Below are 21616 nucleotides of genomic sequence, written 5' to 3' on the forward strand. Positions count from 1 at the left end.
ATGCCCCCAGACCCCCTACTGTTGCTAGGTTACCAACTTAGACCACCGTGGCTACAAAAAAATCTAGAGGAAATACTGCAAATGAGTATATTAGGGTGTAAAAAAAACAGATATAAAGGGCTCTCATCAGGCTTATATATCCAAGAGGTTAGACATGAACCATAACTTGTCTTTTTTGTTCTCTCTCTCCAATGACAGATGGGATGGCCCTGTAGTTGTGCAGCACTGTTGTACCAACCAAGAGTGACATTTTAAAGCATTACAGACTGCACCATGGGACCTTTGGACACAGCCATTCCTTGCATTGCATTCATGTAGGTTGCCCATGCTCTTATACATCCCTTTGCTCTCATCTGTCAAGATGCTAGACTTCTCCTCTCTGACACCACCGCCAGAGAGTCTAGCTCCACTCCCACCACGTTACAGGCCTTCTCTACCAACTTGTCCAGTCTGTTTGCGTCCCTCGCTCTCAGCCCGCTGCCCCAGCAGGCCACGGCGTACAAGAAGGCGCCTGCCACCACCGACTCGTAGAATATCTTCTATTCTATTCTATTATCATTCTATTTTTCCTGACCAAGTTTCCATTGTGACTTGGACATGACATACTAGACTCACTTTTTGCCTGAAAATGTATACTAATACCCTTAATATCAGTAATGGTCAACATTTGCTGTCTTACAGATTAATGAAGCGTTCCGAAGGTGCACTGCTGTTCCACTGGAATCAACATTTATGTCCCAACTGGACAGGTACACTCCAAAACTCCTGGAGCTCTTCAGTGCAAAAGGAGGAGTGACTGCAGCGCATCAAGAACTTGTTGATGGAACTGACACAGGTGGGTTAAAAGTGGTTTAAAAGTTTAAACTGAATCTGTAATCATGCTCTAATAACGGTATCACAGATTTGGAGTAAAATTGCCAACAAAATTCATTTATTTATTATTCTTCTCTTAACTCTAGGACCCAAGTGCCTCTGCAGTGAAGAAGAGAAATGTGACTGTGAGATGCCTCATAGAGTACGTGGGAGAGAGTGGACAGGAGCTAATCTCTGACTACTGTAAGTATTGTTTAAAAGCAGGTTTGGATCCGTCTGATGTACAAGCTTAAATTGGGTTTACTTTTATGTGAACTGACTGAACCAGCACTTGTCAGGTGGAGGTCCAGCATGCAGCTAGTTGGCAAGAGACCCAGGATAGCCAATTAGCATAGCACCACATAGTGATGCCTTTCTGTCTCGTGTTTCTGTTTGCCCTAAAAAAACAATGCAAACAAAAAAATACTCCCCTTAAACAAGCATTAAAACATTTACTCTCTCTCTCTCTCTCTCTCTCTCTCTCTCTCTCTCTCTCTCTCTCTCTCTCTCTCTCTCTCTCTCTCTCTCTCTCTCTCTCTCTCTCTCTCTCTCTCTCTCTCTCTATATATATATATATATATATATATATATATATATATAACATATTACTGTTTGTTTGTTTGTTTTAATTTCTGGTGGTTCTATTCAGGTTTTTTATATGCAAATTAGAAATGCCAATAAGAAACATGTGGCTGGAAATGCATCTATTGTACCAAGTTTAATGTGCAAGATCTCAAATTAGAATTCAAAAGTTTTCAAAATGGTCATCACAAAAGTAATCATTATCTGAATTAAATCATACAACTTATATTACTGTAAATATAAAATTAGATGTTTGTTTTTTTAATTACTGTTTTTGTATCTCAAAGGGAACTGCAGAGACCGCTGTTCATGAGGACCTGGAAATGAAGAATATGAGCATCTACATCTGTCGTGAGCCAAATGCAGTAGGAATCATCATTGAGGGAGTACCAGTCCTTACTCATCTTGGAAACCTGGTCAAAGCATGCTGCCTACTTCTGGGGTTGACGTATGCACTTAATCTTGAGTATCCATCCAAACTTTCCAAAACATTTGAGGTGTTTCAAAGACTTTTTGTGGGACTTGACACACTGCGCCCAAAACCAACCCCCAAATTCATGACTCTCAAAAACAAGCTTCTAGCTTAGGCAGTGAGCCATGACTGTCAGCTTGCACTTTTGAACAGCTATTTTCTTGTGTCTGTTCAAAATCATTATACATTGTTCATTGAGTGGAATTCTTCAGAATGTTGTAACGGTTTGTCCTGTTCAGGTTTTATACAAAGCTCCAGGTCATCGTTTCTGGTGTGTAAATTAAGTTTTTTTTATGTTTTATACACACTAAATTGCCCCACTGTGAAGCTCCAGCTGGTCAGAAGGAGGAATCTGTGAGTTGTTTAAGTTAAAATGTTTCAAAATATACACACTGAAAGACACTACAGTGAAGGTGTTCTGCTTGTGAATTGTTACAGAAGTACAGATAATCTTAATGTTAAATTGTTTTAGCAAGAAACTGTACTGTGAATGTTCTAAGTAAAACTTGAGATGCTGAGGTCATGCATTCTTTTATGCACTAAATACTGATGTTCTTGACTGTTAATACTGTCCAGCTTATTGACAGGTTTGGATATGGCTTGTGAAAATGTTTTAATATGTATACGGTTAAAAAAAAGAAAACTACTGTGAAGGTGTTCTATACAGCACTTTAAAAAGTTGAGGTCATGCATTCTTGTATAATATGGATGTTGACTGTTAAACTGTCCAGCTCATTGCCACTGTTTTTATATGGTAATGATTTAATAAAGGTTGGAATTTGATATGTCTTGATTTTTTTATTATTATTCTAAGTAATTATTTTAAGCAGTTTCCATTTTCAAAACAATGAAAGGGTAAGTTGGTCAAAATTAATAAAATTGAGTACAAAAATTATTTTTTCATTTAAATGTTACTTATTTTAATTAAGTCTTGTGTGTTTAATATGCTGATGTTTTTTACATTGATTTTACTAAATTTCTTGGCTTTTTCTGTAAATGCAACTTAATCTTTTTGCATAAATCGAAATGCATATTATTAAGTTCTACTTACTCAAAATACCAATTAGTTGACTAAACTAACAAAAATTGCTTGGAAAATGTTGCCTTATTTTTATTGAGTTCGATCTAGGCAACAGTTTTTACAGTGTACTCTTTAGGGTTCATATGTTTGTAAATCTGACTGTGATGAAGTCAGTGCCTCACCAGCCATCAACCTCACCGCACGTCACTGCTCTGCGGGTAGTTTCAGCTGTGTAACATTTATTTGGTATGTTATTCTTATGCAAGTATGGAAATTAATTTATGCTACGCAGTAATTATTCAGATATTGTAACAAATTATTTTTTATTTTAAAGTAGCACATTTGTTTTTCTTTTGTTTATGCACTCCTACACTTTAGTTCCTACCTGTTTCCATATACCCAAATAGGGAACGGACGAGGGCAGAAAAAAAAAAAAAAAAAAGGGTGCAAGGTGCAAGGACTACGTTTTGCTTGGAAAAATCCAAAAAAGTGCCCCACTGTTAGGTGACTTCTCCTCTTTTATCCACAATTTCTTCATTTTGACTTTCTCTTCTCACTCCATGCAAAGAATCAAGCGCCAGACAACAAGATAACGCAACCAAACTTCATTCTGTCACGTGATTGGCTGTTGGCGTGTCCTTCCCACTGATCACTTCCTGTTTTGCTGGGTTATATACATACATAAACACACATCCTTTCATCGGATACATTGATGTCGATTACATGTCTATCGAGATATATATTGATATTGTATCATCGACCCAGTACTAGTCCCAGTACTCGTCCCAGTACTAGTCCCAGTACTAGCAGAGTGTTTTCCTATTTTAGTGTGAGTGATTACACGTGTCCGACATTGCAGAGTTTTAAATGCCTGATGCAACTTTGCCTTCATCATTACATCAAAGACTGGCAATCTCAAAACATACTGACTGTAATTGGACTTGTTAATGTAACCATGGCAACAACCTGACCCTGGAACACGACTGCTTTTATTTTCCTTATTTTTTTCCCCCCGGGAACAACAATTCCAGTATCTTGACAAACCGTATCAGCATCCTGGGTTGTGTTGCAAAAGTTTGGTGTGCATTGTCACTTTAAATTCTCCTCAAGACTTAACTGGCTGGCATTGGGGGCGTCGTCATCGTCTTCATCATCATCATCATCATTAGGTGTCAGTCAAAACTATGATGCAAGTTGTTTCTTCCCTTGGCCACATGTTATTGCATACTATTGCACAGCAAACATCAACATTAGACTCAAAGAGCTCTTCAGGGTTACAAAGTAACTAAATACAAATACTCTGTTATTATACTTAAGTATATTGTTTGTGCATCCATCCATCCATCCATCTTCTTCCGCTTATCCGAGGGTGGGTCGCGGGGGCAGCAGCCTAAGCAGGGAAGCCCAGACTTCCCTCTCACCAGCCACTTCGTCCAGCTCTTCCCGGGGGATCCCGAGGCGTTCCCAGGTCAGCCGGAGACAAAGTCTTCCAACGTGTCCTGGGTCTTCCCCGTGGCCTCCTACCGGTCGGACGTGCCCTAAACACCTCCCTAGGGAGGCTTTCGGGTGGCATCCTGACCAGATGCCCGAACCACCTCATCTGGCTCCTCTCGATGTGGAGGAGCAACGGCTTTACTTTGAGCTCCCCCCGAATGACAGAGCTTCTCACCCTATCTCTAAAGGAGAGCCCCGCCACCCGGCGCAGGAAACTGATTTCGGCCGCTTGTACCCGTGATCTTGTCCTTTCGGTCATAACCCAAAGCTCATGACCATAGGTGAGGATGGGAACGTAGATCGACCGGTAAATTGAGAGCTTTGCCTTCCGGCTCAGCTCCTTCTTCACCACAACGAATCGATACAGCGTCCGCATTACTGAAGACGCCGCACCGATCCGCCTGTCGATCTCACGATCCACTCTTCCCTCACTCGTGAACAAGACTCTGAGGTACTTGAACTCCTCCACTTGGGGCAGGGTCTCCTCCCCAACCCGGAGATGGCACTCCACCTTTTTCCGGGCGAGAACCATGGAGTGCTGATTCTCATCCCAGTCGCTTCACACTCAGCTGCGAACCGGTCTAGTGGGAGCTGAAGATCCTGGCCAGATGAAGCCATCAAGACCACATCATCTGCAAAAAGCAGAGACCTAATCCTGCAGCCACCAAACCGGATCCCCTCAACGCCTTGACTGCGCCTAGAAATTCTGTCCATAAAAGTTATGAACAGAATGGGTGACAAAGGACAGCCTTGGCGTAGTCCAACCCTCACTGGAAACGTGTCCTACTTACTGCCGGCGATGCGGAACCAAGCTCTGACACTGATCATACAGGGAGCGGACCGCCACGATCAGACAGTCCGATACCCCATACTCTCTAAGCACTCCCCACAGGACTTCCCGAGGGACACGGTCGAATGCCTTCTCCAAGTCCACAAAGCACATGTAGACTGGTTGGGCAAACTCCCATGCACCCTCAAGGACCCTGCCGAGAGTATAGAGCTGGTCCACAGTTCCACGACCAGGACGAAAACCACACTGTTCCTCCTGAATCCGAGGTTCGACTATCCGGCGTAGCCTCCTCTCCAGTACACCTGAATAAACCTTACCGGGAAGGCTGAGGAGTGTGATCCCACAATAGTTAGAACACACCCTCCGGTTCCCCTTCTTAAAGAGAGGAACCACCACCCCGGTCTGCCAATCCAGAGGTATGTTTGTGCATATCTGTCCTTCGTTATTCATCATTCTGACAATTCACTCCAGCAGCACTGAGAGCGGACTCAGCCGAACTGCTAATGTTGCAATTTTCAATGCCAACAAAGAAATTGACTCAAAAAAACGCTCCACTTTTCCCAAAATACTAATCTACATTGACTATGCTATTGACATGCTACTAAATTAGCATCAACGATTTTACATGGCAATCTAAATGTGTTAATGAAAACTACAACTGAGATGCACGTTACAAACAGGTGGGGTGTAATTTTACAATACAGTGCTAACACTTTGTAGGGCGCAACAGACGGCACAGACTGAACTGATCAACACCGTAAACTACACACTACTGCCTGTTCCTGACCGCTCCTTCCCTGCCATGTCTGGTGTTGGCTCCGCCATCAGTGTGTGAATGTAGAGCGCTTTGGGTGTCCTTCCAGGTTGAGTGAAGAACTATATAAATACAGACCATTTACCATGTCCTGAGTTGGTTTTGTTGTTGTTGTTGTTGTTCTTAGTTCAGTTTAAATTCATCTTACCAGCACTCAATCAATCAATCAATGTTTATTTATATAGCCCTATATCACAAGTGTCTCAAAGGGCTGCACAATTCACAACGACATCCTCGGTTCAGAGCCCACATAAGGGCAAGGAAAAACTCACAACCCAGTGGGATGTCAATATGAATGACTGAGAAACCTTGGAGAGGACCGCAGATGTGGGTGACCGGGGGATCACCCACATCTAGGGGGGACCGGATGCAATGGACGTCGAGTGGGTCCAGCATAATATTGTGAAAGTCCAGTCCATAGTGGATTTAACATTAATAGTGAGAGTCCAGTCCATAGTGTGGCCAGCAGGAGACCATCCCGAGCGAAGACGGGTCAGCAGCGCAGACATGTCCCCAACCGATGCACAGGCGAGCGGTCCACCCCGGGTCCCGACTCTGGACAGCCAGCACTTCATCCATGGCCACCGGACCTGTGCCCCCACTTCCACAAGGGAGAGGGGGGCAGAAAAGAAACGAAACAACAGATCATCTGGTCTAAAAAGGGGGTCTATTTAAAGGCTAGAGTATACAAACAAGTTTTCAAATGGGACTTAAATGCTTCTACTGAGGTAGCATCTCTAACTGTTACCGGGAGGGCATTCCATAGTACTGGAGCCCCAATAGAAAACGCTCAACAGCCCGCAGACTTTTTTTGGGCTCTGGGAATCACTAATAAGTGATTCCCTCTCCCACTCCTAGTCCATCTTTGTTTACATTCTTTTTGCACAGAGCACCTCAGCTCACACACTTATTTCTGTTTGATTCGTGTCTCCACCTGCTACTGCCACTAATCGGTTCTCTTTATATGTCCTTCCAAACCCTGCCAGGATTTTTGTTGGCTTCTTTGCTATACTTAGACTTCCTTGAAAATCATTGGAAATCATTTCCGTCACGCTAGGCTAAAGCCAAGTATGTTTGTGTGCCTCGTACTGGAATTAAACAAGCATTCTTTACCTGCAAGCTTCTTTTCCATCCCGGTGGACACGACCTTCGCAGACATGCAACGTCTTGGACTTGCAACTTAAAGTTTTACTTCCAAATGCGCTTTAAAACAAGATATAACAACCTGACAGCGGTTATAATCAGCCTGTTTTTAAATGTTGCGAAAAGAACCTAAGATTTTATTATCAAAAACAATTCATGTTTGTTAACCCATACTGCATCTTGCTGATTGTATTGTACCATCTGTCCCGGCAAGAAATCTGCGTTCAAAGAACTCCGGCTTATTAGTGATTCCCAGAGCCCAAAAAAAGTCTGCTGGCTATAGAGCATTTTCTATTCAGGCTCCAGTCCTCTGGATTGTCTCCCGGTAACAGTTAGAGATGCTACCTCAGTAGAAGCATTTAAGTCCCATCTTAAAACTCATTTGTATACTCTAGCCTTTAAATAGACCCCACTTTTTAGACCAGTTGATCTGCCGTTTCTTTTCTTTTCTACTCTGCCCCCCTCTCCCTTGTGGAAGGGGTGGCACAGGTCCGGTGGCCATGGATGAAGTGCTGGCTGTCCAGAGTCGGGACCCGGGGTGGACCGCTCGCCTGTGCATCGGTTGGGGACATCTCTGCGCTGCTGACCCGTCTCCGCTCGGGATGGTTTCCTGCTGACCCCACTATGGACTGGACTTTTACTATTATGTTGGATCCACTATGGACTGGACTCTCACTATTATGTTAGATCCACTATGGACTGGACTCTCACTATTAAGTTAGATCCACTATGGACTGGACTTTCACAATATTATGCTAGACCCACTCGACGCCCATTGCATCCGGTCTCCCCTAGAGTTTCTCATAGTCATTCACATTGACGTCCCACTGGGTTGTGAGTTTTTCCTTGCCCTTATGTGGGCTCTGAACCGAGGATGTTGTTGTGGCTTGTGAAGCCCTTTGAGACACTTGTGATTTAGGGCTATATAAATAAACATTGATTGATTGATTGATAAAGAAGTGAAAATTGGTCAGGTTAAGTACTGGTATCAGTTACCAGGTACCATATCAGTTAAAATGTGATGTACTTCTGATTAATTAAATCACGCTACTAACGATCTGGAAGCAATATCGACCTTGGTGGATACGATCGACCCTCAGGGCGGGAACCCAGAAAACACCAGAAAGGGGAGCGTGCAAAAACGAGAACGATCCAAGTCAATAGTCCAAACTAGATGAACAAGCTTTGGGTGAAACAAGAAACAAAAACAAATAAACAAGGTCTGATGATTGAGCACGAAAAAAAAAAAAAAAAAAGTACAAAATAACCGAAGCAAGACAATTTATAGTCGGACTCGATGTGTTGGAACGCAGAAGACAGATCCTTCGCCAACAGGTGAGTCTAGAGAGGCGGGGCTAATTGCAAACAGCTGTGCTCAATCACTCACCTTCCCCTGGGAACCATGGCAAGGGACACGGCAGAACAAAAACAGGGCAGCGAATTGGCCAGCAGGGGGCGGACATGTAACACTTGGTGTGGATACCATCGATATTTAGATGGATACTAATTTGTGGTTGTGGAAGCTCTCTTCCAGTGGGTCCTCCTGACCACCAAGCATTTCTAGGCGAGCCCGTTTCATAGTTTAAAATACAGTTTTATTTTGCGGATCAAGTGTCCGGGTTGCTTTTTAGCAATTGTCTTTTTCCGCTCTGGCTCTGGCTCGTGCTCTCCCTCCAGCTCCAACCACGTCTCTCCTCCCGGTTGCTGCTTATACAGAGCGGCAGGTGATTAGATAACAAGGCCCAGGTGAGCCATCTACGCACCTGTCGCTGACTTCGAGGCCGGTCCTGGCACACCCCGCCTCGCTGCAGGCCCGCAGGCCACGCCCCCCTCCACAGTGGTGATTATGAAGCAGTACGTAGTATTTTATTTGGAGATAAGTGTTCTTTTATGAGTTTGTGTGTGTCTTGGATTTTATAAATATTGGTAGTCCATTTGAAATCATTTTAGTTTTTAGTCGTATTTGTTGTACTTATCACTTCCGTTTTTACTTTATACTTACCTCAAGTTATACATTTCTGCATATCATACATTTTCCTGTAGTGAGGCGCTCATAATAGTTTTACTTCAGTAATGTTTCCAAGTACAAAACCCAAAACCACGTTGTGTAAATGGTAAATAAAAACAGAATACAATGATTTGCAAATCCTTTTAAACTTATATTCAATTGAATAGACTGCAAGATATTTAATGTTCGAACTGAGAAACTTAATTTTTTTTTTCAAATAATCATTAACTTAGAATTTTATGGCAGCAACACATTGCAAAAAAGTTGGCACAGGGGTATTTTTTACCACTGTGTTACATGGCCTTTCCTTTTAACAACACTCAGTAAACGTTTGGGAACTGAGGAGACAAACAAGGATGGGGCAAGGGCCTATAACAATCCAGATGGTTCTTTTTCTCTTTGTTCCGGAGGACACGACGTCCACAGTTTCCAAAAACAACTTCAAATGTGGACTCGTCAGACACCAGAACACTTTTACACACTGATGCTATGGTGGTGTTTCTGGGTGTTGTTGATAAATGGCTTTCGCGTTGCATAGTAGAGTTTCAACTTGCACTTACAGATGTAGCGACCAACTGTAGTTACTGACAGTGGTTTTCTGAAGTATTCCTGAGCCCATGTGGTGATATCCTTTACACACTGATGTCGCTTTTTGATGCAGTACCGCCTAAGGGATCGCATTGCCGCTTACGTGCAGGGATTTCTCCAGATTCTCTGAACTTTTTGATGATAATACTGTCAGAATAATTGTATCTAAGTTATCACAAAACTTTGTGTTACATTGAGTTCAGCTCTCCCTGCGTGAGGACAAAAGCTGTCTTTGATCCTACCAAGCAAAAAGGCTTGTAAAACCCCACTGTGTAGGATGGGAAGTGACATGAGGGTGTCGGTTTATTTGATGTATTGTAATCCACAGGAAGATTTTGTCTTTACCCGAGATCTACAAAGCGGAGAGGAGGCAGGGCCTGACCTCCCTCCAGGCATATTTTCTTTGAACTGTTTTACGACCTTTTTTTAACTGTTTTGTAACCAAAGGCGATGGCTGTTTACGACCCCCCTCCCTTAGAAACTGCTGTTGCCATGTAATCAGGGAAAGTCCAAATAAAAGAGGAGGCGTACAATCTTTCGTCAGAGCGTGGGACGACACAGTACAAGGGTAAAAGGTCTACGCGTTTCTCCTCAATTGAGCTAAATTGAATTCTGTCTCTGTTTAATTCCTTGCTTCTTGTCTTGTTTAATTGATGTCATCAGTGTTTGAACCAGACAAATACGGACCGTAGATGGTGAAATCCCTAAATTCCTTGCAATAGCTGGTTGAGAAATGTTGTTCTTAAACTGTGGGACAAATTGCACACACATTTGTTGACAAAGTGGTGACCCTCGCCCCATCCTTGTTTGTGAATGACTGAGCATTTCATGGAAGCTGTTTTTATACCCAATCATGGCACCCACCTGTTCCCAATTAGCCTGTTCACCTGTGGGATGTTCCAAATAAGTGTTTGATGAGCATTCCTCAACGTTCTCAGTCTTTTTTGCCACTTGTGCCAGCTTTTTTGAAATGTGTTACAGGCATCAAATTCCAAATGAGCTAATATTTGCAAAAAAATAACAAACTTTTCCAGTTCGAACGTTAAGTATTTTATATTTCCAGTCTATTCAATTGAATATAAGTTGAAAAGGATTTGCAAATCATTGTATTCTGTTTTTATTTACGACTTACACAACGTCCCAAGTTCACTGGTTTTGTACTTTACATGAGACTGCCAAGACGCTACTCACAAAAAGTAACTGCTATTCAGCACTTTAGTGCAATTCCAGCCTGAACTTAATCTTTTGAGCGTACAACTTTCAGTACGTTTTACACAACATCATTGTGAGCTGTGCTGTTATGTTGCTGACCCCTCTTTCTCTGTTTTCTCTCCCCGCCCCGCGGAGATGCAAACAAACAAACAAACAAGGGCGCCTTTGGGAATATATCGCCAAGGGCCGACTGCGCTGCTTGCAACGTGACCCCAGAATGCAGAGACCAGAGACGGCGTGCAGGTAATACGATGTTGTGTTTTGCTCAAAACAAAAAAAACTATGCGGCTGGGAAGTGCAGGGATAGCAAACGTCCTTAGGTAGCGAGGAAAGGTTTTATTGTAATTTTTGTACCAAATAATACATTGCAAAAATTGGTCTGAATCAAGATTTTGTGTTGAATTGAGAATCGATTCTGAATCGAATTGACACCCTAATGCAGGGGTCGGCAACCACAAATATTGAAAGAGCCATATTGGACCAAAAGTACAAAAAAAAAGCAAATAAATAAAAAAGAGCCGCAAATAAATAAAAGTCTTATATAAGTGTTATAATGAAGGCTACACATGACGTAAGTGTCTATATTAGCTATATTAGCCTACTATCAAAATGATTTTAAAAGTCTTATATAAGTGTTATAATGAAGACAACACATGATGTAAGTGTCTATATTGGCTATATTAGCCTACTATCAAAATGACTTTAAAAGTCGCATATAAGTGTTATAATGAAGACAACACATGATGTAAGTGTCTATATTAACTATATTAGCCTTCTATCAAAATTACTTTAAAAAAAGTCTTGTATAAGTCTTATAATGAAGACAACAAATGATGTAAGTGTCTATATTAGCGATATTAGCCTACTATCAAAATGATTTTAAAAGTTTTATATAAGTGTTATAATGAAGGCTACACATGATGTAAGTGTCTATATTAGCTATATTAGCCTACTATCAAAATGACTTTAAAAGTCTTATATAAGTGTTACAATGAAGACAACAGGTTATGTAAGTGTCTATATTAGTGGATCTAACATAATATTGTGAGAGTCCAGTCCATAGTGGATCTAACATAATAGTGTGAGAGTCCAGTCCATAGTGGATCTAACATAATAGTGTGAGAGTCCAGTCCATAGTGGATCTAACATAATAGTGAGAGTCCAGTCCATAGTGGATCTAACATAATAGTGAGAGTCCAGTCCATAGTGGATCTAACATAATAGTGAGAGTCCAGTCCATAGTGGATCTAACATAATAGTGAGAGAGAGTCCAGTCCATAGTGAATCTAACATAATAGTGTGAGAGTCCAGTCCATAGTGGATCTAACATAATAGTGAGAGTCCAGTCCATTGTGGATCTAACATAATAGTGAGAGTCCAGTCCATAGTGGATCTAACATAATAGTGAGAGAGAGTCCAGTCCATAGTGGATCTAACATAATAGTGTGAGAGTCCAGTCCATAGTGGATCTAACATAATAGTGAGAGAGAGTCCAGTCCATAGTGGATCTAACATAATAGTGTGAGAGTCCAGTCCATAGTGGATCTAACATAATAGTGAGAGTCCAGTCCATAGTAGATCTAACATAATATTGTGAGAGTCCAGTCCATTGTGGATCTAACATAATAGTGAGAGTCCAGTCCATAGTGGATCTAACATAATAGTGAGAGTCCAGTCCATAGTGGATCTAACATAATAGTGAGAGTCCAGTCCATAGTGGATCTAACATAATAGTGAGAGTCCAGTCCATAGTGGATCTAACATAATAGTGAGAGAGAGTCCAGTCCATAGTGGATCTAACATAATAGTGTGAGAGTCCAGTCCATAGTGGATCTAACATAATAGTGAGAGAGAGTCCAGTCCATAGTGGATCTAACATAATAGTGTGAGAGTCCAGTCCATAGTGGATCTAACATAATAGTGAGAGTCCAGTCCATAGTGGATCTAACATAATAGTGAGAGTCCAGTCCATAGTGGATCTAACATAATAGTGAGAGTCCTGTCCATAGTGGATCTAACATAATAGTGAGAGAGAGTCCAGTCCATAGTGGATCTAACATAATAGTGTGAGAGTCCAGTCCATAGTGGATCTAACATAATAGTGTGAGAGTCCAGTCCATAGTGGATCTAACATAATAGTGAGAGTCCAGTCCATAGTGGATCTAACATAATAGTGAGAGTCCAGTCCATAGTGGATCTAACATAATAGTGAAAGTCCAGTCCATAGTGGATCTAACATAATAGTGAGAGAGAGTCCAGTCCATAGTGGATCTAACATAATAGTGAGAGTCCAGTCCATAGTGGATCTAACATAATAGTGAGAGTCCAGTCCATAGTGGATCTAACATAATAGTGAAAGTCCAGTCCATAGTGGATCTAACATAATAGTGAGAGAGAGTCCAGTCCATAGTGGATCTAACATAATAGTGAGAGAGAGTCCAGTCCATAGTGGATCTAACATAATAGTGAGAGTCCAGTCCATAGTGGATCTAACATAATAGTGTGAGAGTCCAGTCCATAGTGGGGCCAGCAGGAAACCGTCCCGAGCAGAGTGGAGTTTATACTCCAACAGGCTCCTTCAGCTTCCTTCCCGTACTGTGCGATTCAAGAACTCCTTCATTCCGCACTCCATCCAGCTGTATAATCACTCGCCATACAGCAATAGATGACATCTGTCTGTTACTTGTGTCAGGTTTGTCACTGACAGTTTGGTTATGTTTTGGTTTTCCCTCTGTCTTTATTTCCTGTAAGCGCTCTTATTTTGGTTCAGTTTCCTGCTAGTCTCCCTGAGCGCTGTTCCCCTCAGCTGCGGCTGATTGGCACCTGGCCACACCTGGTGTCAATCAGCCAGCTGCTATTTAGACCTGCTTTGACCTCCAGTCAGTGCTGGATTATTGTCTACCTGTGATCGTCCATGTCAGTGGAGCTGTAAACTGAATGCTGTGGACTGTTTGTTTTTTCCAGAGTTCCTGTTTTCCTGGTATCCTGTGTCCTGTCTTCAAGTACCTGGTTTGTGTTTTCTTTATTTTCGACATCAAATCATGTTTTCCTGCACAAAGCCTGCCTTCTCTGCATCTTGGGGTTCGTCACCAACACTCTCTGACAACCTGACACCTTCTATGTTAGCTCTTTCTGTTTGTTTTTAATGGCTATTTTCTATTTTCTGCTGGATTTACTCTCTATTTTACGCTGCAGCTGTCACATATACTGTAATATTGTCGTCATGTGCGTACATGGTAATTGTTATATTTTGTATATATGATATAGACATAATATAATATAATATATCAGTATATATAATATACTGTACATATATTATGTAAATATTACGCATATATGTTATATTTTTTATCGCTATATTTAGTCTATTTATACCTGCATTGTCCTTTCCATCCTTACACTTTCCATCATTGTAACTGAGCTACTGTGTGGAACAATTTCCCTTGTGGATCATTAAAGTTAGTCTAAGTCTAAGACGGGTCAGCAGCGCAGAGATGTCCCCAACCGATGCACAGACGAGCGGTCCACCCCAGGTCCCGACTCTAGACAGCCAGCACTTCATCCATGGCCACCGGACCTGTGCCCCCCCTCCACAAGGGAGAGGGGGGCAGAGGAGAAAAGAAAAGAAACGGCAGATCAACTGGTCTAAAAAGGGGGTCTATTTAAAGGCTAGAGTATACAAATGAGTTTTAAGATGGGACTTAAATGCTTCTACTGAGGTAGCATCTCTAACTGTTACCGGGAGGGCATTCCACAGTACTGGAGCCTGAATAGAAAACGCTCTATAGCCCGCAGACTTTTTTTGGGTTCTGGGAATCACCAATAAGCCGGAGTTCTTTGAACGCAGATTACTTGCCGGGACATATGGTACAATACAATCAACAAGATAGGATGGAGCTAGACCGTGTAGTATTTTATACGTAAGTAGTAAAACCTTAAAGTCACATCTTAAAGGCCTACTGAAATGCGATTTTCTTATTTAAACGGGGATAGCAGGTCCATTCTATGTGTCATACTCGATCATTTTGCGATATTGCCATATTTTTGCTGAAAGGATTTAGTAGAGAACATCGACGATAAAGTTCGCAACTTTTGGTCGCTGATAAAAAAGCCTTGCCTGTACCGGAAGTAGCAGACGAGTAGCGTGACGTCACAGGTTGTGGAGCTCCTCACATCTGCACATTGTTTACAATCATGGCCACCAGCAGCGAGAGCGATTCGGACCGAGAAAGCGACGATTTCCCCATTAATTTGAGCGAGGATGAAAGATTTGTGGATGAGGAAAGTGAGAGTGAAGGACTAGAGGGCAGTGGGAGCGATTCAGATAGGGAAGATGCTGTGAGAGGCGGGTGGGACCTGATATTCAGCTGGGAATGACTAAAACAGCAAATAAACACAAGACATATATATACTCTATTAGCCACAACACAACCAGGCTTATATTTAATATGCCACAAATTAATCCCGCATAACAAACACCTCCCCCCTCCCGTCCATATAACCCGCCAATACAACTCAAACACCTGCACAACACACTCAATCCCACAGCCCAAAGTACTGTTCACCTCCCCAAAGTTCATACAGCACATATATTTCCCCAAAGTCCCCAAAGTTACGTACGTGACATGCAGTGTTGGGACTAACGCGTTACTCTAACGCCGTTAGTTTCGGCGGTAACTAGTAATCTAACGCGTAATTTTTTATATTCAGTAACTCAGTTACCGTTACTACATGATGCGTTACAGCGTTATTTTACGTTATATATTCATTTAGTATCGGCTAGAAACAGAAGATATGAGTGTGTTTTATTGCAGCGCTGCGGTGGAAAAGAAAAGGCGTGCTTTGTGTGGGTGGGGGCGGGGGGGACTCCCATACCGCAGTTGAGGAGCGCAGGGGAGACGTTCCTCCAGGGCCTATGTACGTATTCAGGGCTAACAACCTTCACTTTACCCGGCAGTGGGTCTTTACAGCTGAGGGTGAATGACGAGACCGGCGGTTTGTTGCAACTTTGTGACTTTATTGGACACAGCCATCCACCAAGCTAGAGCACCTGCACGCACTCACTGTCGCCACTCGCTCACCTCTCTCGCCCACTCACTCACTGACGTTACTCACCTCACATGCTGTCATATCTTAAAGGGCCACACACACACACACACACACATACGCTACTCTCATAACAACTAACAAGACATCATGGCGAAGCCAGAAGTCGAGTTTTTTAACATGGAGACATTCTCAATACTTTTCTTTTGTCGAGCACAAAGAAAATAACATTTTAGTTAAATGTAAGTTGTGTCTTGGATCAAAGATCCTATCTACTTAAAGTTAAAGTTAAAGTGCCATTATGTTGCAGCTATTTAAAATTGTTTTGTCAATTTGGCCTGAAATAAATTGGCCCTTTGAAACATATCTTTGTCTTTGTGTGTTGTATGTAGACCACAATGCTTTTTGAGTTCAGTGTTGCAAATGCATGTCAAGTTGATCAACACATTGTATTATTCTCCAGTGCAATAACAGTACTGAAATGAAGGCTAAAAGGGCATTAATGAGAGCCTTAAAAAAAAGGGGGAAAAAAGAAGTAACTAAATAGTTACTTTTCACAGTAACGCATTACTTTTTGGTGTAAGTAACTGAGTTAGTAACTGAGTTACTTTTGAAATAAAGTAACTAGTAACTGTAACTAGTTACTGGTTTTCAGTAACTAACCCAACACTGGTGACATGCACATAGCGGCACGCACGTACGGGCAAGCGATCAAATTTTGGAAGCCGCAGCTGCATGCGTACTCACGGTACCGCGTCTGCGTATCCAACTCAAAGTCCTCCTGGTAAGAGTCTCTGTTGTACCAGTTCTCCACAGGCCAATGGTAAAGCTTGACTGTCATCTTCCGGGAATGTAAACAATGAAACACCGGCTGTGTTATCCGACACACCAGTCAAGGGGTGCATTCTACGGTGGGGGTGCGTTATCCGGCACAACACCTGCCGCAATACACCGCTTCCCACCTACAGCTTTCTTCTTTGCTGTCTCCATTGTTCATTGAACAAATTGCAAAAAATTCACCAACACGGATGTCCAGAATACTGTGGAATTTTGCGTTGAAAACAGACGACTTAATAGCTGGCCACCATGCTGTCCCAAAATGTCCTCTACAATCCGTGACGTCCCGCGCAGGAGTCATCATACCGAGACGTTTTCAGCAGGATATTTCGCGCAAAATTTAAAATTGCACTTTAGTAAGCTAACCCGGCCGTATTGGCATGTGTTGCAATGTTAAGATTTCGTCATTGATATATAAACTATCAGACTGCGTGGTCGGTAGTAGTGGGTTTCAGTAGGCCTTTAAGTGCACAGGAAGCCAGTGCAGGTGAGCCAGTATAGGTGGAATATGATCAAACTTTATATATATATATATATATATATATATATATATATATATATATATATATATTTTAAAAGTATATGTGTGTATATGCATATGAATGTGTGTATGTATCTTTATGTATATCTAATTATATATTAAGAGTACGAATGTATATGTATGTGTATATGTATATATGATTGGATATTAAGAGTGTGTGTATATGCATATTAATGTGTGTATATGTCTATATGTATATATAATTGTCTATTAAGAGTATGAATATGCATATGAATGTGTCCATGTATATATAATTGTATATTAAGAGTATGAAAATGTTCAAATCCTACCTTGTTTACGTCCGTGACAACCTCCCTTAAGGTTTTGTAGTCAATCAGACATACCAAGCAGCTAAAATGCGCCAAACATGGATAAGTGTGGAGAGAGTGGTTTCTATTTTTCCCATCATGCATTGTAATGGTTTTAATGTTGATTGGACTTTTATTTTTTCATAACATCCACAAAAATCAATGAGCAGCTTTTGTGCTGGTTGATTTTTTTTGTTTTTCCTTCATTATGGGAGAAGGTTGTTCAGATTGGGTTGTACAAGTAAATGATGTGCTGCGAACCCTTGAAAGTACAATTAATGGTAGAGTAACAACCAGATAGTGGAAAAATGGCACACATTGGACCTCTGGCTATTTGAATATGATAGAAAACATAACACATATTGCTTATTGAAGTCATGATGAATTGCGGGTGCTGCATTTGGCCCGCGGGCCGTAGTTTGGACACCCCTAGTATACTTTTTTTTTTTTACCGCTTCATCTTGCACCTCAGTTTTAAGGGGTATTGTACGATGAAGAAGTAACGAGGAGCATTGGAATCCAGCCTAAACGTTTATGTCCTCCACACAATTGGAGCGTGCAGGACACGTCTCTATTTGGGTCAATCAGTGGCCATTATGGATCAGGTCCACACCACACACTCAGTCCGAGGGCCAACAGCGGGCTCCGTGTGCTCAGGCACAGGCTTGTTGTTGACGGTGTTGTCTATCCCTCCAAGAGCCAGTCAGGCATATCTGAGAGGTGGGACCATCCTCCATATTTATGAAATTGGCTCTGTGTGAAATGGATTTTTGCCTAATGGATCCCTGCTTGGGTGCTCCTCCTGATACCGCCACCTCAGCTTATTGGCACTCCAAGGGCGGAAAGGGAAGAGATAAATAAACCTTAAAATAATGGAGATAATAAATAGGACTTAAATGAGAGAAGGGAAAAAAAAGCTAGAGTCACCATGTGCCGTATTTTCCAGACCGTAGGGCGCACCGGATTATAAGTTGCACTGCCGATGAATGGTCTGTTTTCGATCTATTTTTCAAACATAAGGCGCATTAAAGGATTCCTATTATTATTATTTTTTCTAAATGTAAAACACTTCCTTATGGTCTACATAACATGTAATAGTGGAGGGGGCGGCACAGGTCCGGTGGCCATAGATGAAGTGCTAGCTGTCCAGAGTCGGGACCAGGGGTGGACCGTTCGCCTGTGCATTGGTTGGGGACATCTCTGCGCTGCTGACCCGTCTCCGCTCGAGATGGTCTCCTGCTGGCCCCACTATGGACTGGCCTCTCACTATTATGTTAGATCCACTATGGACTGGACTCTCACTATTATGTTAGATCTGCTATGGACTGGCCTCTCACTATTATGTTAGATCCACTATGGACTGGACTCTCACTATTATGTTAGATCTGCTATGGACTGGACTCTCACTATTATGTTAGATCCACTATGGACTGGACTCTCACACTATTATGTTAGATCCACTATGGACTGGACTCTCACTATTATGTTAGATCCACTATGGACTGGACTCTCACTATTATGTTAGATCTGCTATTGACTGGACTCTCACTATTATGTTAGATCTGCTATGGACTGGCCTCTCACTATTATGTTAGATCCACTATGGACTGGACTCTCACACTATTATGTTAGATCCACTATGGACTGGACTCTCACACTATTATGTTAGATCCACTATGGACTGGACTCTCACTATTATGTTAGATCTGCTATGGACTGGCCTCTCACTATTATGTTAGATCCACTATGGACTGGCCTCTCACTATTATGTTAGATCCACTATGGACTGGACTCTCACACTATTATGTTAGATCCACTATGGACTGGACTCTCACTATTATGTTAGATCTGCTATGGACTGGACTCTCACTATTATGTTAGATCCACTATGGACTGGACTCTCACTATTATGTTAGATCCACTATGGACTGGACTCTCACTATTATGTTGGATCCACTTTGGACTGGACTCTCACACTATTATGTTAGATCCACTATGGACTGGACTCTCACTATTATGTTAGATCCACTATGGACTGGACTCTCACTATTATGTTGGATCCACTATGGACTGGACTCTCACACTATTATGTTAGATCCACTATGGACTGGACTCTCACACTATTATGTTAGATCCACTATGGACTGGACTCTCACTATTATGTTAGATCTGCTATGGACTGGCCTCTCACTATTATGTTAGATCCACTATGGACTGGCCTCTCACTATTATGTTAGATCCACTATGGACTGGACTCTCACACTATTATGTTAGATCCACTATGGACTGGACTCTCACTATTATGTTAGATCTGCTATGGACTGGACTCTCACTATTATGTTAGATCCACTATGGACTGGACTCTCACTATTATGTTAGATCCACTATGGACTGGACTTTCACAATATTATGCTAGACCCACTCGACGTCCATTGCATCCGGTCTCCCCTAGAGGGGTGTGGTCACCCACATCTGCGGTCCTCTCCAAGGTTTCTCATAGTCATTCACATTGACATCCCACTGGGTTGTGAGTTTTTCCTTGCCCTTATGTGAGATCTGAACCGAAGACGACGTTGTGGATTGTGCAGCTCTTTGAGACACTTGTGATTTAGGGCTATGTAAATAAACATTGATTGATTGATTGATCTTCAAGCCGCTTTCTGACAGTCTTATTTACATGGTTGATTGATTGATTGATTGATTGATTGAGAAGTTTATTGACATCTTAAATAATTTAATCCATGTAAGGCTTTAAAAAGCCAAATGGATGGCACAAAAAGCCAAAAGGCTTGTTTCTATTGTGGTCCATTAAATATTCATCACATTTGATACATCCAATAATAAAGGATATATAACCTGTAACATGTATATAAAAAAAAATACGTAAAAAATATGGATAAATTGTATAAAAATTTATAAATTGGATAAATTATGTACATATACACAACATCGTTGTTGTAGCGTGCAAGGACGGGGGTGGAAGAAGTGTCAAAAGATGGAGCTAACTGTTTTAATGACATTCAGACTTTACTACAATCAATAACGGAGCAGCATCTCCTCATCCGGTAAAAACAAAGAAAAAATGTCCGACCGAAACTCTCTAATAACTAATGTTCCTTGGGTGAATAATGTAAACTCACTACACCGGTATGTTTTAGCGCTTTCCTGGTGAGTTTACTGACAGATATAAGTAAGAACTTTACACTACTTTATATTAGAAATGGCAACAGCGGCGGATGAATGTCCCATAACAAGAAGATAGAGAAAAAGAAGCTTATTATTAGCGACTACGGACTACAAAGGCGGACGTGCACAATTTTTCAGGATTTATGCAGATCCCAAATACACATCAGCAGGTACCAGAAGGTAAGAAACGTTGCTTTTGCTTAATATTGCGAAACAAAATGCCTTACCTTATACACACACCATAATAATACTCGTATGGTGAAGCACAGTACAATCCATCAAGCGGTGTGGCTTCATAGCTTACCAAAGTCGTACTAAAACATTTTGATGGATTTTTGAGCGCTGTGTTTATTGTTCCATATTTTCAATGGAACATATAAAATGTTGGCGGTGTTTACTTAAGTCGTATTGCCATCGTAGTGCAGTCTACACATATCTCTTATGTTTGACTGCCATCTACTGGTCACACTTATCATTACACCATGTACCAAATAAAATTGCGTCGAAGTCGGTAAGCAAAACCAGAATTATTCCGTACATTAGGCACACCGCGAGCTGTCGATTTTTGAGAAAATGAAAGGAACATTTTCGAAAAGAAAAATACTCCTATAGTCATGTTTGTTATTTTACAGAAAGCCAAGCTAGCGACGTGTCACAAATTGTTCCAAGTTTCTACAAAGCTCCACTGCGCCATCAGCGCCGTAACAAAATACGAAAACCAA

The 21616-nt window shown here is 41.6% G+C and overlaps 1 long non-coding RNA gene across 2 annotated transcripts; it reads left to right on the plus strand.

Moving 5' to 3' along the window:
* Window positions 1-221: 221 nt before the first annotated feature.
* Window positions 222-2591, plus strand: LOC140679341 (uncharacterized). 2 transcript variants are annotated; one of them, XR_012050797.1, is made up of 4 exons: window positions 222-314; window positions 682-835; window positions 960-1056; window positions 1722-2591. It is a non-coding gene; the product is annotated as an uncharacterized lncRNA (long non-coding RNA). The 2 variants fall into 2 exon arrangements; XR_012050796.1 differs by lacking the exon at window positions 222-314 and having other exon boundaries at window positions 321-835.
* Window positions 2592-21616: the final 19025 nt, after the last annotated feature.

This window comes from Nerophis lumbriciformis, linkage group LG13, assembly GCF_033978685.3.
Source record: "Nerophis lumbriciformis linkage group LG13, RoL_Nlum_v2.1, whole genome shotgun sequence".
Lineage (NCBI taxonomy): Eukaryota > Metazoa > Chordata > Actinopteri > Syngnathiformes > Syngnathidae > Nerophis > Nerophis lumbriciformis.